The sequence below is a fragment of the Nematolebias whitei genome, chromosome 22 (genome assembly GCF_014905685.2).
Source record: "Nematolebias whitei isolate Nwh7 chromosome 22, NemWhi1, whole genome shotgun sequence".
Lineage (NCBI taxonomy): Eukaryota > Metazoa > Chordata > Actinopteri > Cyprinodontiformes > Rivulidae > Nematolebias > Nematolebias whitei.
Genome location: NC_056519.1, coordinates 22,728,202 through 22,743,346, shown reverse-complemented (window position 1 = coordinate 22,743,346; position 15,145 = coordinate 22,728,202).

Below are 15,145 nucleotides of genomic sequence, written 5' to 3'. Positions count from 1 at the left end.
GGAACAATTGCCAAAATACTTCAAACTTCCCACATACACAGCAATAGTTCTACCTCACAGTAGAAGCAACAATCACACTTTATGTATTTTGAATATTTTACCACGAAACGATCAACTTAACGTTCTTACTCCCACAGTTTTTCCACTGAATGAGTTGATTCAAGAAAACAAAGACTTTTTTTTTTGTCCATTCACCAGGTGTGTTTCTCTCTTCTTGTGATTTTTATCTCCATCCCGCCCCCAGAGGGCAGACTGTGCACACCCAAGCTACCAATGATGTCCATTTTATTTCAACTCAAGAGTTTTCTTGTCTTCTTTACTTCTTGTATCTTCTACATAAACCACAACAGACACAAAACATGACCCCCTGAAGCTGAGAAGTTTTTTCCTTTACAACATTTTGTTTCATGCAGTAACTGAGGCTGAGAGTTCACCAGGTGCAGTGGCGGAGCCAGGGGGGTGGCCAATGGTGGCCTTGCCCACCAGAGATTGATCTTCATCCACCCTAGTCATTTGTGGAAACTATTTTAAGCAATATAAAAATTAGAAAGCATAGTTCCCTCAAATAACTTGAGTGACCAGTTTACATATTCTGTAATTTCTGTTGCACCTCCCTATAAGTCGCATCAGTCCAAATATGTCTAAAATAGTGGGAAAGTCCATAAATATGTCGCTTCGCCATATACGTCGCATCTATTATGAGTCACCGCTGACGACCCGGAAATGTGGGTCAGTGCTGTGCCAAAAAGTGATGGGCTGCCAAATGGCAGCTGCGGGAGCGTGCACGGGAGGACCTTAACAAGAATTTTAACAAGATTAACACTTAAAAACAATTATTTGTTTGCTTGAAATTATAGTAAAGGTGTGTCTCAGTTTAACTTTTACTTAATAAATGCACTTTGACTGTCAAATCAGTTGCATTTTGCAAGGGTGGTGCAGCAAAATGAAGCTCAGGTTGCTCCAAGCAGCGAGCAGAACGAAGGTGGTGTATGGCAAGCTGATTGTGTCATTAATAGCTGGTGAAGATTCTCAGTCAGGAAATGGTCAATTAAAAAAAAAGTTCAAGATAAAAACAGTAAAGTATAAAGTAAAGTATAATAAATAAAGCCCAGTTGTTTTTGCCTTGAACTTTTTTGAATTTGTCATTATAGCCACTTGTACCTATTACATGATACAACGGCATGCCACTCTGCTTTCATCTTGTGACTAAAAGTGATACTGTTCTTTATTTTCAGTCAGAATGAATGAAAACGGTTATATCTCAGCCAAAAATTGGTTTATAAATATCGGAAAAAAATCCATAAATATGTCGTTTTGACCTATAAGTCACAGGGCATGTAACTTATGCAAAAAACTGTAACTTATGGGCTGAAAAATACGATATATGGCAGTGGACATTTTTGGATTTTGACATGGCAATCCAGTTTTTGATGGTGACCTTTCTTATGCCTCGGTGCAGCTACGCACCTGAATGAAAGTTGGTACCTCGCTTGTTCAAGTTATTCAGTTCACAAGATGAACTGGATGGATGGATGGAGGTATTGAGGTATTTCCAAGTCCCCATTTCGGTCTGTGCCGGGGCTTTATTTAACTTTCTTTCTTTTCATTGGTTGGTATCACAACTGAGAACAGCGCAGTCGTGAGGGAGTGGTGGTGCAGAGGTTAAAAAAGTGAACCTGTTATTGGAAGGTCGCTGGTTCAAAACCCCTTGCTGATCGTAACATGAAGATGATGCGCCCACATGTCTCCACCCTCAAAGCGCTGACATAGCAACAAAATAATTAGCAAATAATCACAAGGAGCGCAAAACCAAAGAGTGCACCGCTGATGTAAAAACAGGAACAGACCGAATAAATAGACTGGGGCCGATGGACAAGTGAAGACACCTGGACACAAGGACAACCAGGTGAGAGTGGAGCTGAGAAACAGATTGAGAGGCTGATGGCACCGAGGAACACGAGGGCTCTGATAAACTGAAGAAAAAAAAAAAAAACGAACAAAGATTCAACCAGTCCTCACAAAAGACTAGTCTTTAAGTTTAGTTTTATTAAAAGGAATTTAAAAATGCACAGAAAACTTTGGCTTTGGGAGGGCCACCAAATATGTCGGGGTGCCCATTGCCCCCCATAACCCCAAATTAATTTAAAATAAATGTAACTGTAAAACATCTTTAAGAAGGTAATTCCGTACAAACAGGGGAAGAAGTTGCTCATTCAGATAGCTCTAAAAATGAGAGTAAAAACTACGAGAAGGTTGTAAAAAGAAGAGTCAAAGAGCAAACTTTGACCAAACTTAAAGTTGGCAGAAAAATAAAAGTTTTGTTTTCACCAGGTAAAAGGATGCCGACAGTGTTTTTGTGTGTCTGTTAGCAAAATATCTTGTGAACCAATGTATGGATTTGTATGAAAACCTCAGAAAGTAATCACAGGATGTACATCTACTACTGAATATCTGTTTGAGTAAATTCAATTCAAGATGGCCACCACAGCTAATCGAATTTAGCAACACAAAAATGACTATAACTCAGTAAATCTTATAGATATTGATCTAAGATTTGGTGTGGTAGTAGCTGAGAGTCATCCACAACTCAGACTCTGGACATGGTCATCTGCATGATGATGATTTCAAGGTTTGACCACAACTCTGTCATTTCTCAACATAAGATGATCTTAGTTTATAATTCTGTCATGGAAGGCTGCGGGTGATGTTCATGCCAGGCCTTAAATGTTACATGTGCTTTTCTTTAATGTTTTGTTATTTGCTGTGATATCCCAACATGTGTAGCACACGTTGTTGGTACATGATGTAAGTAGGTCAGCGTGTTCCACTGCAGGGTAAACACAACTGTGGCCAATACTGTGAGAACAACTTACAGCTGCTCTTATGTTTCCACTCTTTAGCAAAAACCATTTAAAGTTGTTTACATTTTTTAAAACTCGGTTCCTACAGCGTTGGAAAGTCTTTTCTTAATTTTAAAATGTCCTCATATGATAAGTTAAATACTTTGAACTCTTTTTTAACTCACAGTTATAATGCACTTTATTTCACGGCAGCATGACGGCTCAGTGGTTAGGATTCAAGATTATTTATCTGTCATTCGATCCACATGTGGTACATGTGGTGGAACAAAATTCTGTACACAGGGTCCCAGTTACATCCAACAAAAGTATAAAATGTACAGAAAAACTGTAAGATTTAAGGCATGAACTAAGAAATACCAAAATTTTTTCAGTCAGGTCATCTGGACAGTTTCTTTTTTTGTGCTGAAACGTTTCGCCTTCGATCCAGAAGGCTTCATCAGTCAAAAATCAGTTTTGTGTTGTGTGTTGCCTTGACTGATGAAGCTTTCCGGATCGAAGGTGAAATGTTTCAGCACAAAAAAAGAAACTGTCCAGATAACCTGACTGAAAAATGTTGGATTACAGCAGGACATATATGAGAACAGCATGACATGTATGAGGACAGCAGGACATGTATGAGGACAGCATGACATGTATGAGGACAGCAGGACATGTATGAGGACAGCAGGACATGTATGAGGACAGCAGGACATGTATGAGGACAGCAGGACATGTATGAGAACAGCATGACATGTATGAGGACAGTATGACATGTATGAGGACAGCAGGACATGTATGAGAACAGCATGACATGTATGAGGACAGCATGACATGTATGAGGACAGCAGGACATGTATGAGGACAGCATGACATGTATGAGAACAGCATGACATGTATGAGGACAGCATGACATGTATGAGGACAGCAGGACATGTATGAGGACAGCATGACATGTATGAGGACAGCAGGTATGAACTTGAAAGAAGAGGAATGAAAGTCAGCCGTAGTAAGACAGAGTACATGTGTGTAAATGAGAGGGAGGAGGTGGAGCAGTGAGGCTACAAGGAGCAGAGGTCACAAAGGTGCAAGACTTCAAGGACTTGGGGTCCACTGTCCAGGAAAATGAGGGATGTGGTAAAGAGGTGAAGAAGAGAGTCCAGGCAGGATGGAGAAAAGGTTCAGGAGTGATTTGTGACAAAAAGGTGTCAGCAAAGGTCAAAGGAAAAGTTTACAAGACAGTGGTGAGACCAGCTATGTTGTATGGTCTGGAGACAGAGACATGGACAAAAAGACAGGAGACAGAACTGGAAGTGACAGAAATGAAGATGTTGAGGTTCTCCTTAGGAGTGACAAGGATAAGATTAAGAATGAGATCATCAGAGGTACAGCACAGGTTGAACAACTGGGAGATAAAGTTAGAGAGACCAGACTGAGATGGTTTAAACATGTCCAGAGGAGGGACAGTGGGTATACTGGTAGAAGGATGTTAGAAATGCAGCTGCCAGGAAAAAGCCAAAGAGGAGATATATGGATGCAGTTAGAGAGGACATGGAGGTAGATGGACTGAGGACAGAATGGAGGAGGATGACTCCCTGTGGAGACCACTGAAGAGAGAAAAAACAAAAGAAGAAGAAATTTAATCTTTACCTAATCAGACAAACCTATAGCTGAAATCACAGATCTCTCTTTTTAAAGACGACCTGAGTCTGAAGGCAGCCAATAACCCCCACACAGAAAGACCCAAGTCCAGTACACGACTTGAACCCAGGATGTAATCTTCATTCTTGGCAAATAATTTCCACTTACTCAAGTTGAAGAGGTTGGTTGTGTTCAGAAGCACCAACACTACAACGTTTGAGAAGTTCTTATGTTCTGTCCAAAGAACACAACAATATCTAGTTTCAGGGAGTTTTAAAGGCTTGTTATGGAGCTAGGCTCGGCAGCTGGGAGGCCTCCCTGAACTATTCATCACAGAACAGGTTGTTGACGGGATTTTGCTCCACAAAAGACAAGGGTGCGGCTGAAACACAAACCTCCTTCTTCCCCTTGAGACCAAACTGTCCTAAAAATGTCCTTTCACGTGGATGTACTCATCCTCCACTCTGACGGCTCTAAGTAAAGCATGTTGTTTTCAACACGACACGTTAGTCTGAGTTTACACACCGAATAGTAGCTGCCAAACTGACACTTAGTCATTTTGTGTTTAACATCTTTTATTAGCTGTGTCACTCATCTTGACTTGAGCTGACTCCAAAAGTAAACCAGTTCTAGACGAGCATCCAGTATTTACTTCCTGAACGTTTTATTCAAATCCATCCAGTGATTCATGAGATATTCTGCTAACAGACAGAGATGAGTAATAGTTCATTCCTAAGTTTTGAAATTAAATACTATGTGATTGGTTAGCTCTTGGAGTATAAGTTGAGGATGACTCTCAGCTACTACCACGCTAAAGTTTAGCTCAGTACCTGTAAAAATAGACTATTAAGCTATTTTTGTGTTATTTAGAGTTGCTTACTTGTGGCAGCCATCTTAATAGAGATTGACTTCAAAAGTCAGTGAGTTGTAGATGCACATCCAGTGAATAATTACAGTGTGTCCAACAGTTCTCAAGGTATTTTGCTAACACACATACACAGTGTGTATGTTTTTGTAGTGATTTTGTACTATTAGCGCTTAGCGTGTTCTTAGAGTATTTCTTAGTTCATATCTTAGATGTTATTACTGTTTTTCTTTTAAATTTTTTTATTTTATTTTATGTAACTGGGGCCCTGTGTACACAATTTCGTTCCATCACATGTACCACATATGATGCGAATGACAATAAAGAAACCTCGACCTTGACACGTGATAATAACATTATCGATAAACAGGATTGGGATGCAATTCTTGTAAAGTGGATTGTGTTAATTCTACTCACATTTGTGTGAAGGAATTTCACTGATGCACAAAATTAAAACAACACTTTACATTGAAATGACAGCATGAAAAGAATCAATGGAAACAGTATTTAGACTGTTTTCATCCAGTAAAACAGGTGAGGCCGAGGCCCCGCCCCCGAGCCGGTTCTGTCTTCTGATTGGCTGATTCGAACAGCGCAGTCTTTAAATGCAGCTGCTGCAGCAGCGGAGAGACACATAACTGATTTATTAAACCGAGGCTCCATCTGGGAAAATTAACACGATAAACTACAAAAACAGACCCGGAAGTTCCGTGTGAAGGGCTTTGGCGTTCACAACGCTGCCGGTAAGTATGAAACTTTATGTGTCATCATTGTGGAGAAGAAGAAAAGTTTGTTCAAGTAGGTTTTGCCGTGTTTCCTCTGTTCGTGGAGGCGTTTCGGCACACGACCGAGGAAAATACAGTTAAAAAAAAAAACTTTGGTGTTTCATGTTTATTTTAAAAACGTGTCACACCGAGACGTTTTCTGTGTCAATAATTTGCTCAGAGTTCACGGAAAATGTATCTTTTTGAGTCAAAGTTTAACTTTAACATCGGTCTTGAATTAGCTAGTTTAAGCCTTAAGCTAATAACGAGACGTTCCAATTAAAGTATGTTTGAGGTAGTTTGTTGTTTTTACACTTTTTTTAAAAAAAGCTCAACAATATAATGCTTAAACAATTTTTAACCACGAGTCTGTTTTTTTATTTGACCTATTCAAGTCTTCTATTTGTTAATTGGTTTTGATGGGGTATTCCACTCATCTGACGCATGCGCACTACTCCTGAGTCCTGATTGGCATCTAGTTCAGATGATTAGTTTATGTTTTTATATGTTCTGTATTAGTTTATATTTGCACTGAAGGCTGTCTGCTGGGTTGTTGCTGGATGATGATCATGTTGCTCTTTTTGGATCTTGTCTGTTTCTTCCTGCTGGTGCAACTCTGGCACCCAGGACAATGAAGATGGGCATGTTGATGTCCATGTTACAGTCCTGGCTTCCTGTTGGAGGAAGAGGGATGAAGACAAGGGGTTGACAGGTGCTTCCTGTACAAAGACTGAGCCTCTGCAGCCTTCAACACCCATTAGCCCCCAGGTTTTACTTGGTATAAAGAGAAATCATGTTTACTACAATGGTTTTAATGGTTTGACAATTTTTAATGAGACCTAAGTGGTATGAATTTTATTTTATTTTTTTAATTCCTGCACAGCTGTTGAAGTTTTGGTTTCAGGATTTGAGTTGGAGGGTGAATAAATTGTTGCTTGTTGCTTCTGTTAGATGATTAAATATCATGTTGGTACATTTTGGGATTGTCAGAACTTGAACCAGTTCATTTAAAGCCCATTTAAAAATGCTAGTGTTCCTTGATGGAAGGAAATCACCCGCTGCCTTTTTTTTTACCAGAGTTTTAGACTAAAAACCGTGTGTGGACAAATGAGGGTAACGACTGTTTTAGAGATGTTGGGGATGACTCTCTGCTACAACTAACTATTTTAGCTCCATCTGTATAACTGACTGACTTATAGCTATTTTTTTAAGGAAATTGTTGTGCATCTGGTGATTACTTCAGAGATTCATTAAAATTTTAGTAGGTTGGGACATATTCTGTTAACCGATAGATGTGGGCATGAATAACTTTTTCAGCTGGCTTTTGGCAGCAGACAATCATCAAGGCAAACCTCCGTCTTGTCGAAGTTCCAAATTTCACAAAAAAAATAAAATAAAAAACGCTCAAATTCACGGTTGAAACCCGTGCCTTCATCTAAATGGTTGTTTTTCTCTGCAAAAAGAAGCTGAGAACTTGTTTACTGGTTTGTTTATTAAATGCTCTGTGTGACAAATGCTATGCTAAAGAGCTCAAACCACACAGAGCATCAGCCATTTTGAGAATTTAAGAGGGACAGCTCATGTCACGTCAAGGGGCCTCCCTCCCATTTTTCTTAGACACGCTGCTCGCTCCCTCACTATCCATCCTTCAGTTCAGTCTTACCCTGCCATCCAGTGGACAAAAAATGTACTACATGCAAAACAAATTAACCAACATTTCTTATTTGACAATTACTAATTTATTGTCAAATTTCAAATATTATCGTTTATCGCAATAATTTCTGAGACAATCGCCCAGCAAAATTAGTTACCGTGACAGGCCTAGTTGTGAAATTATGCTAATTTTGAATCAGTGTTTTATTTTAAGTCAACAAAACTGTGTGTTGGGCTGCCTTCAGGTCCAGGCCTTCATTGTAGAAGATCTATGAAGATGATGAATAATCATTAATATTAATCATTAATCAATGTGACATTTTGTTGATGCTCTGGTCTGGACCATTGTCTCCTTCAGATCTGTGACCGTACAGTTTTATTGATGTTCAGACCAAGCACTCACGAGGACCAACCTCATTTTTAGATAATTTCATGAGCACCATCTGCCTGATCTTTGGCATCAGGCCTCTCGCTTCAAGTCTACTAGTGACACACGCACACACACCGTTTTCCTATAAGCTGCATCCTAAATAAATGAGGGGTAATCCAAGATTTCATTATCATCCCCATTGTGTTCTCACACAGGGCAGCGTGGCCCATATGTTCCCTGAAGCATCCTGAACTCATTAAGCCTCCTTTGTTTCATCTGGTTGTAGCTGAATCTGACATCGTGTTTTTTAAATGTGGCTGTTAAATTTTACACTAACAGTTTTTAGAGGAGTGAATGCAATGACAAAACCTTTACGTGAGAAGTTTGCGTGCAAATGTTGCCATAAACTAGAGGCTGAAGATTGTCTTGGGAAAACTTTACATTTTGCTGTATGGCATTTTTATTTTTAGTCTGTTTTTCTTTTTGATTAGAGGAGCTGATTTAATTGTATAGATATGCTGAAGTTTGATGAGCCAAGGTCCTAAGGACTAGTTTGAGCAGGGTCAAGAACAAAGTAGATTGTTGCCATTTTAGAAGAACTCCAGTCTTAAAAATGTCACTTAAGTTATTAGTTCATAACTTTTTTCTAAAGAACGCCACTTCAAAATGTCTAATATCCATGTATGGTGAAAGATGCCCTTGGTTTATCCCCTGAAGGAAGGATTAATTATCTGGTACACGAGCATGGCTAACTAAGCTAACCCATGAGGGGTCATGCTTGTGAGGGGAGGTGACTGTTTGAGCACCAGCAGCTCGTCGGTCACCTTCACAACAACTGTTTGCACATGTAGATACTGACAGAGCTGTGACAGATGAACAGAACTGTCGCCTACCTGAAATACCTCCAGAAGGGTTTGTGTAATTACCCACTAGAAGAAGGTTCAAGCTTTAATGCCACTGCCGTTTACATCGAGTAGACGCTAATTATGATCCTATGAACAGTTTCTGGCAACTTGCCAAGTTGCACCCTCTTGTTCTTAATTGGTTGCACCGTCATGTGCAACCACACATGTTGTATGTATTAACCTTACAGGACTAAAGAATAAGGATGCATTGAGAACCATGAACTGCTGTCAGTTGGTTTTACATTTGTAGGGTGGGGGTAGATGGGACTGGGTGGGGTTGAAAGTAGGCCTGTCACGATAACAAATTTTGCTGGAGAATTGTTTCAGAAATTATTGTGATAAACGATAATATTGTTTGAAATTTTGCAATTAGTATTTACTGTCAAATTTTAAAAAATGTTTTATTTTTTAACCACTGGATGGCGAGTACCCAAACTGAAGTATTTGTTCTTGATCTGAAAAAGTTTGTATCGAGACACCCTTCGTCAGGAGTGCGGTTAGCCGTGCCACTGAACTATTGTCCACGGATTAGAGCTCACAACTTTTACAAAAGGTTGTCTACAATGGCCAAAAGTGTGTGAACCTGGTTTAAGACATTTTGCATTTAAACAAACTTAGATTGGAGCCAAAGTGTAAAAAATAACATCTTTTTAGTAGTTGAGTTTAAGATTTAATTTGAGTTGGTGGGAATGATGGAAGGAGCCTCAGTGACAAAGTCTGAAGAGAAAACGTACGAGTGACCCTTTGAGTGCAGGATGAGGTTTACCACTTCCTGTAGGTGGGTTCACTCCAACCTACCTGCACTTTACTGGCATCGTTTCCTGCAGCACTGAAGGATTTGAAGCCTGATCCTGAATCAGCACCGAGGGGCTTTCATATCCCAGACCCGACCCAGTGACGTGTAGTGAGCCGTGGATTAGCATCAACAAATCAAAATGGGATTGCAAGGTAGCGTCTCTTTATTCAAGCCTTTAAGATGGGCTTTGCTTAAAATGTCCCACCTAAGGATGAACAGCTCCAACAAGGACAAGAAGGTCAGGAAGATGATTTGATCCTCTGAAAGGACGGGGGTATTTTTACTTTCATAAAACCTTTTCATGAGCAGGTATGATCTGGCCCTGAAAGGTGAGAGCTAAACGCCTTTAGAAAGTTTCATTAAAGACCTGAATGCGAGGTCGTTATTGTATTATTTAAACCTTTTTCTTCTCTGAATGAATTTTCTCATCAGAGCAGCCAGTTCCTGTCTGTAGTGAAAAGGAGGCTTGGCTCTAAATGAAACTCTCTCCTGACAGAGTAATTAAGTCCAGACACAAAGGGCTCAGCAGGAAGGACTCTAAAGAGGTGGAGCTGGTTTTCTCCAGAGAATAGTTTCGTCCAGCTGAAGCCCTGTGGACTCCGGCGAAGGGGAAGGGCTGTAGGATTGCTGGCCTGCAGCCACTTCACCCTGCAGGGAGAGGCTACACAGCAGTATTACTCATCTATAGTCTGTTTTAATATACATAATGCTTGTTTATAAATCATTCTCGCACATCCATTTTTGTTTTATGGCGCGCAACTCATTCTGCATCTTAAAATAAAAAATTTGTTCTAGTTCAACAATTCATGCATGAAAATATTCAGCTCCTTCACTCTGACTTTTGGTATTTGTGCAATTTGTACTTTTTGTACTTTTTCACGGTGGCACAGTGGCACAGTTGGTAGAGCTGTTGCCTGTTCAAATCCTGTCCGGGGACCTTTCTGGGTGGAGTTTGCATGTTCTCTCCGTGCTGTGTGGATTTTCTCCAGGTACTCCAGTTTCCTCCCACAGTCCAAAAACATGCATGTTGGGCTGTTTGGTAACTCTAAATTGTCTCTAGGTGTGGGTGAGAGTGAATGGTTGTCTTGTTTGTCTCCATGTCCCTGAGACTGGAGACCTGTCCAGATGTCCCCCGCCTCTCACACAGTGACTGCTGGACATGGACGCCAGTGACTCCCACGACCTGAAAAGGCTGAAGCGGGTAAAAGATGGATGGATGTACTTTTTCAAATATTTAGCTCTTTCTGCCAGGTCTTTTCCTCATTTGAAAATGAAAGGATCTCTTCACATCCTTCAAACTCTTTGTGCTGTTAAAACATTTTACTACTGCTCGTACTGCACCTTCAGGTGACCAGCGTAGGACCAGTGGTCCAATAGAGTTGTGAAAAAATTTTTTAAAAAATCCCAGTGGGCTCTAAAGATAGGCTAGACCTACGGCGATGCGTGTCCCGCTCGGAAGTAATCGTGGGCCGGCTAGCAGCGGTCTGATTTGCCGATGGGTCTGGAGGTCCAGTTCTGGTCTAGATCCCAGTGGGTTCCATGTGGCTCTCTGGATCTGATGGGCGCCAAAGTCACTATGAATAAGGGCCAAAATTTTTCCAATCAAAACTTTCCCTCTGTATTTCAGCAGAAGGCAACGGGGCTTCTGGTCGGGGCACTGTTGGCTTCTGGGAAATGTGGTCATTATGACGGTGTAGGCTTATTGAGAGAAAAAACTACAAAATGGCGGTGCCTGTCTATAGTATCTTTCTTACCATTAACATTTTACTGTACAGTATTGCATACTGTCCCAATCATGTGATTAATGTTAAAGTTGACAATCTCATGTCCTGTTCCCCCCCCCCCCCCCTTGAGTAGCGAGGGTCTACTTGTAAAGGTTTTTGGAGCAAACTCTAAGGACCGAGTTAAAAGGAGAGATTGAACAGTTATAAGAAACGTATACGTTTACGTTCTCAGACTTGAACCTAGTGAATCCATCGTCTGACCGTCTGTACCGTCATGTCCCTTGTGTTTTAAGTTGACTCCATGGTTGGAGCTGTGTGTTTTGGGTCTTTGGTTTAATTTTTAACGAGAGCTACAAACATTAAGGAGTTGATGGTCAACACTCAAATGACAGATCGGTCTTTTTTGAGCTGCACACGTTCAAGGAACAGAACATCGTAAAGAACAAAAGTAGCTTAGTCAATGTCAGTTTAATCGGTATATGTAAGGAAGACCATTCATGTTGCTCGTATGTGTAGACCAATCACATCCTCTCACTTTACCAGAGTCCCTAATGAGCTTAAAAACGTCTGTTCTGAAGGAGCTGAAAGACTCATTAAATGTACGTATATGTATAAATGGCTGCTGTACTGCTAGTGTGGAAACAAAAGGCAAACTAACTGAAATATATTTTATAAGGAGCAGTGCTCCCAAGGCACCTTATGTCATAGTGTTCAGGCTCACGGGAACAAAGTGCACAAATAAGGTGGAGAGATACAGAAATGGAGGCACACCATCTGCATCTGATTAAGTAATTGTTTACTGATGGAATAAAAACATGAAAAAATTCACGTGGCTGCTTTCACTTTACTCATTTTTTAAATGTGTTTTCACTCTGACACATTACCACATAGTAGAAAATCAGAATGACATCACCGCCTGAACCGTCCCCTTTTTAACTCGTTGCGTAACGTGTTAACGCACGAGTGCTCACATGCACCGGCGGAGCGCTGCAGGCGACATGTGTGCTCCACGTGCTGTGTGTTTTGGTGACGGAGCATCGTGGATGTGTGCTCTGCTGTCTGGAATAGCCCTGATCCTCTTAAATGATTATTGGCTGCGACCAGAGAATGAGACGACCTGTGGGGAACACCGACAGATGTCTCACCAAAACATGGACGTCTGTGTTTAGGTCATGCTAAAGGGAACTTTACTCGAGCCTCCCCCTTTTTTTAGAAATGTCATCATTATGCTGCTCGTTTTGTAACGGGACAAAGATACAACTCTTAATTTATTCTGCACCATTCTGTTTGTGTCAAGTACTCTGCAAACGAACTTGGCCTACCCATGGAGAAACTTGTCCCATCTAGTTTCAGATTTAAAAACATTTAATTGTTAAAGTTTAGAACAAAAGTTGGGTGATATTTAAAAGGGTGTAAGAAGAATTCATTCAGTTTGGAAATGGTAGTTTCTGCTGAGTGAGTAAACCTAAATTGAGCAGTTTACTTGAAAAGCAAGTTTTCCAACCCAAACCTGACTCTGGTCTTTCTGTGGCTTATTTATTCAGGTAATCCTGGTTTGACTGGATGTGTGGGGTGATTTGTAATTTGGCCCATTACTTCAATGAACACACACAAAAAAAACATGATTGGTTCTATTTAGAAAGGAAAATCTGTGCGTTCACTAGATGATGGAACCTTGTAGAGGAAAACAAAAACATACGGTTGAAGAATGGACGAAGGTGTTGAAATGGTTTTCTGGCCTTTAGTCGTCTCCCGCCGCATAACGAAAAGGAGGAATTGAAAATGCGGTTCTTTTGTCCATCTGTGCATGTTGTGAGCTGGAGAACTTAAAAAACAAAAAACATTTAAAGTGAAGTACCTGGTCAGTGGCACAGATGGTAGATCTGCCGCCTCTCAGCGAGCAGATTGCCAGTTCAAATCCCAGTCTGGGACCTTTCTGGGTGGAGTTTGCATGTTCTCTCCGTGCATGCGTGGGTTTTCTCCGGGTGCTCCGGTTTCCTCCCACAGACCAAAAACATGCATGTTAGACTGATTAATAACTCTAAATTGTCTCTAGGTGTGAGAGGGTGACTGTTTGTTTCTTGGTGTCCCTGTGATGGACTGGAGACCTGTCCAGGGTGTCCTCCGCCTCTCTCGCAGTGATGCCTGGATATGGGCACCAGCTACCCCCGTGACCCAAAAGGGAAGAATTGGGTAAAGATGATGGATGGATGGATGGAAAGTGATGTACCAATTTAAATTTTTGTGTGGCTACATCTAGATGTAAAAATGTGTTCCTTTTTTGAAAAATGGGTTGCCATGTCAAAATTCAAAATGGCTGCCACCATAAATATGTAAACTGACCACCCCAATAATTTGAGGAAACGGTTTTCAAGTTTTTAATCTCTTAAAAGTATAGTTTTCCTCTTAATGATTGGGGTGGTTTGAAGATTAATCTGTAGAGGGCCAAGTCCACCTCTGGCCACCCCTTGGCTCCACCCTTGTACCTGGAAGTGGGGAAAATGAACCTATTTCTCCACTCGCCAGCATCTCTCTCTGCTTTGCCTCAGACAAAACAAAACTACCGTACTTCCACACTGTGAAACCTCCCCACCTGAAGCCTCCAAAAACATTAAGGTTTACGTTCTGTTGAATTCCAGTCCAGAAGCACTCTGCTTGAAATCTACAAACATTCAGTATTCAAACCCCTCAGTGAGAGGGGGACATGGACAGATCACTGAACTCTACAATGCACTGGCAGTGTTTACAAGTCATGTCCTCTTGTTGCACCTCTCCATGCTGTCTGTGTACAGCCGGGCTGCTGGCACCACTTCTCTTACAAAATGAACTGGAGTTGTTCTGGAAGAGATGATACCAGAGGTAGCTCTCATCTTTACAGTAACACAATACGTTTGTGTGGGTTTTATCACCATTAATGTGAAATGATTAACTAATTAACCATCGCAGATGAATCTGTGTTCAAGCTGTTTAAAATGCTAATGGCACTGAACCCCTTAAACTGGCGCTTGGCCACGGTGAAGTAATTAAGAGTTGGCTTAAGCCAGAAGGTCAACAAAAACTTTATTACAATGAGAACAAATGGTGAATATAAGCTGAAGAATCAAGAGGGGTCAGGACATCATGGTAACATGCAAATGGAAATTCTGCTTATAAATGCTCCAGATTTTTGTTTTTCTAATGGCCTGGGGAAATGCTGTTTTTAAAAACGCATCTAAATTTCTGTTTGCATAAATAAATGTATGCCATCAGTTATGTCCTTTCCAGAATCATTGTCAAAGCTCTCAGATCAGATGTGTCCCACTAAGTTGTTTGATCACTGCATTGGTTATTTTATTCTTGGCCTCGGCAGAAAGAAAACGATCTCCAACGGTTTTATTGTCTTTGGTGGAAATTTGTCGACTAAAGTAGGAATGTGATGAAAAGGTGATGAGATTCTACAGCTGGACAGATGTCTTCCAGACCTGTTTTTCTTTAAATCTAATCAGTGAGTAATTGTCTAAAGTTGTTTTGTCTGAGTCCAACCTTTGTCTAACCCCCTCTGGTTATCTGGTTCGTCTTAATTTCAGTGTTGACCCCTACACAGAAGGAGC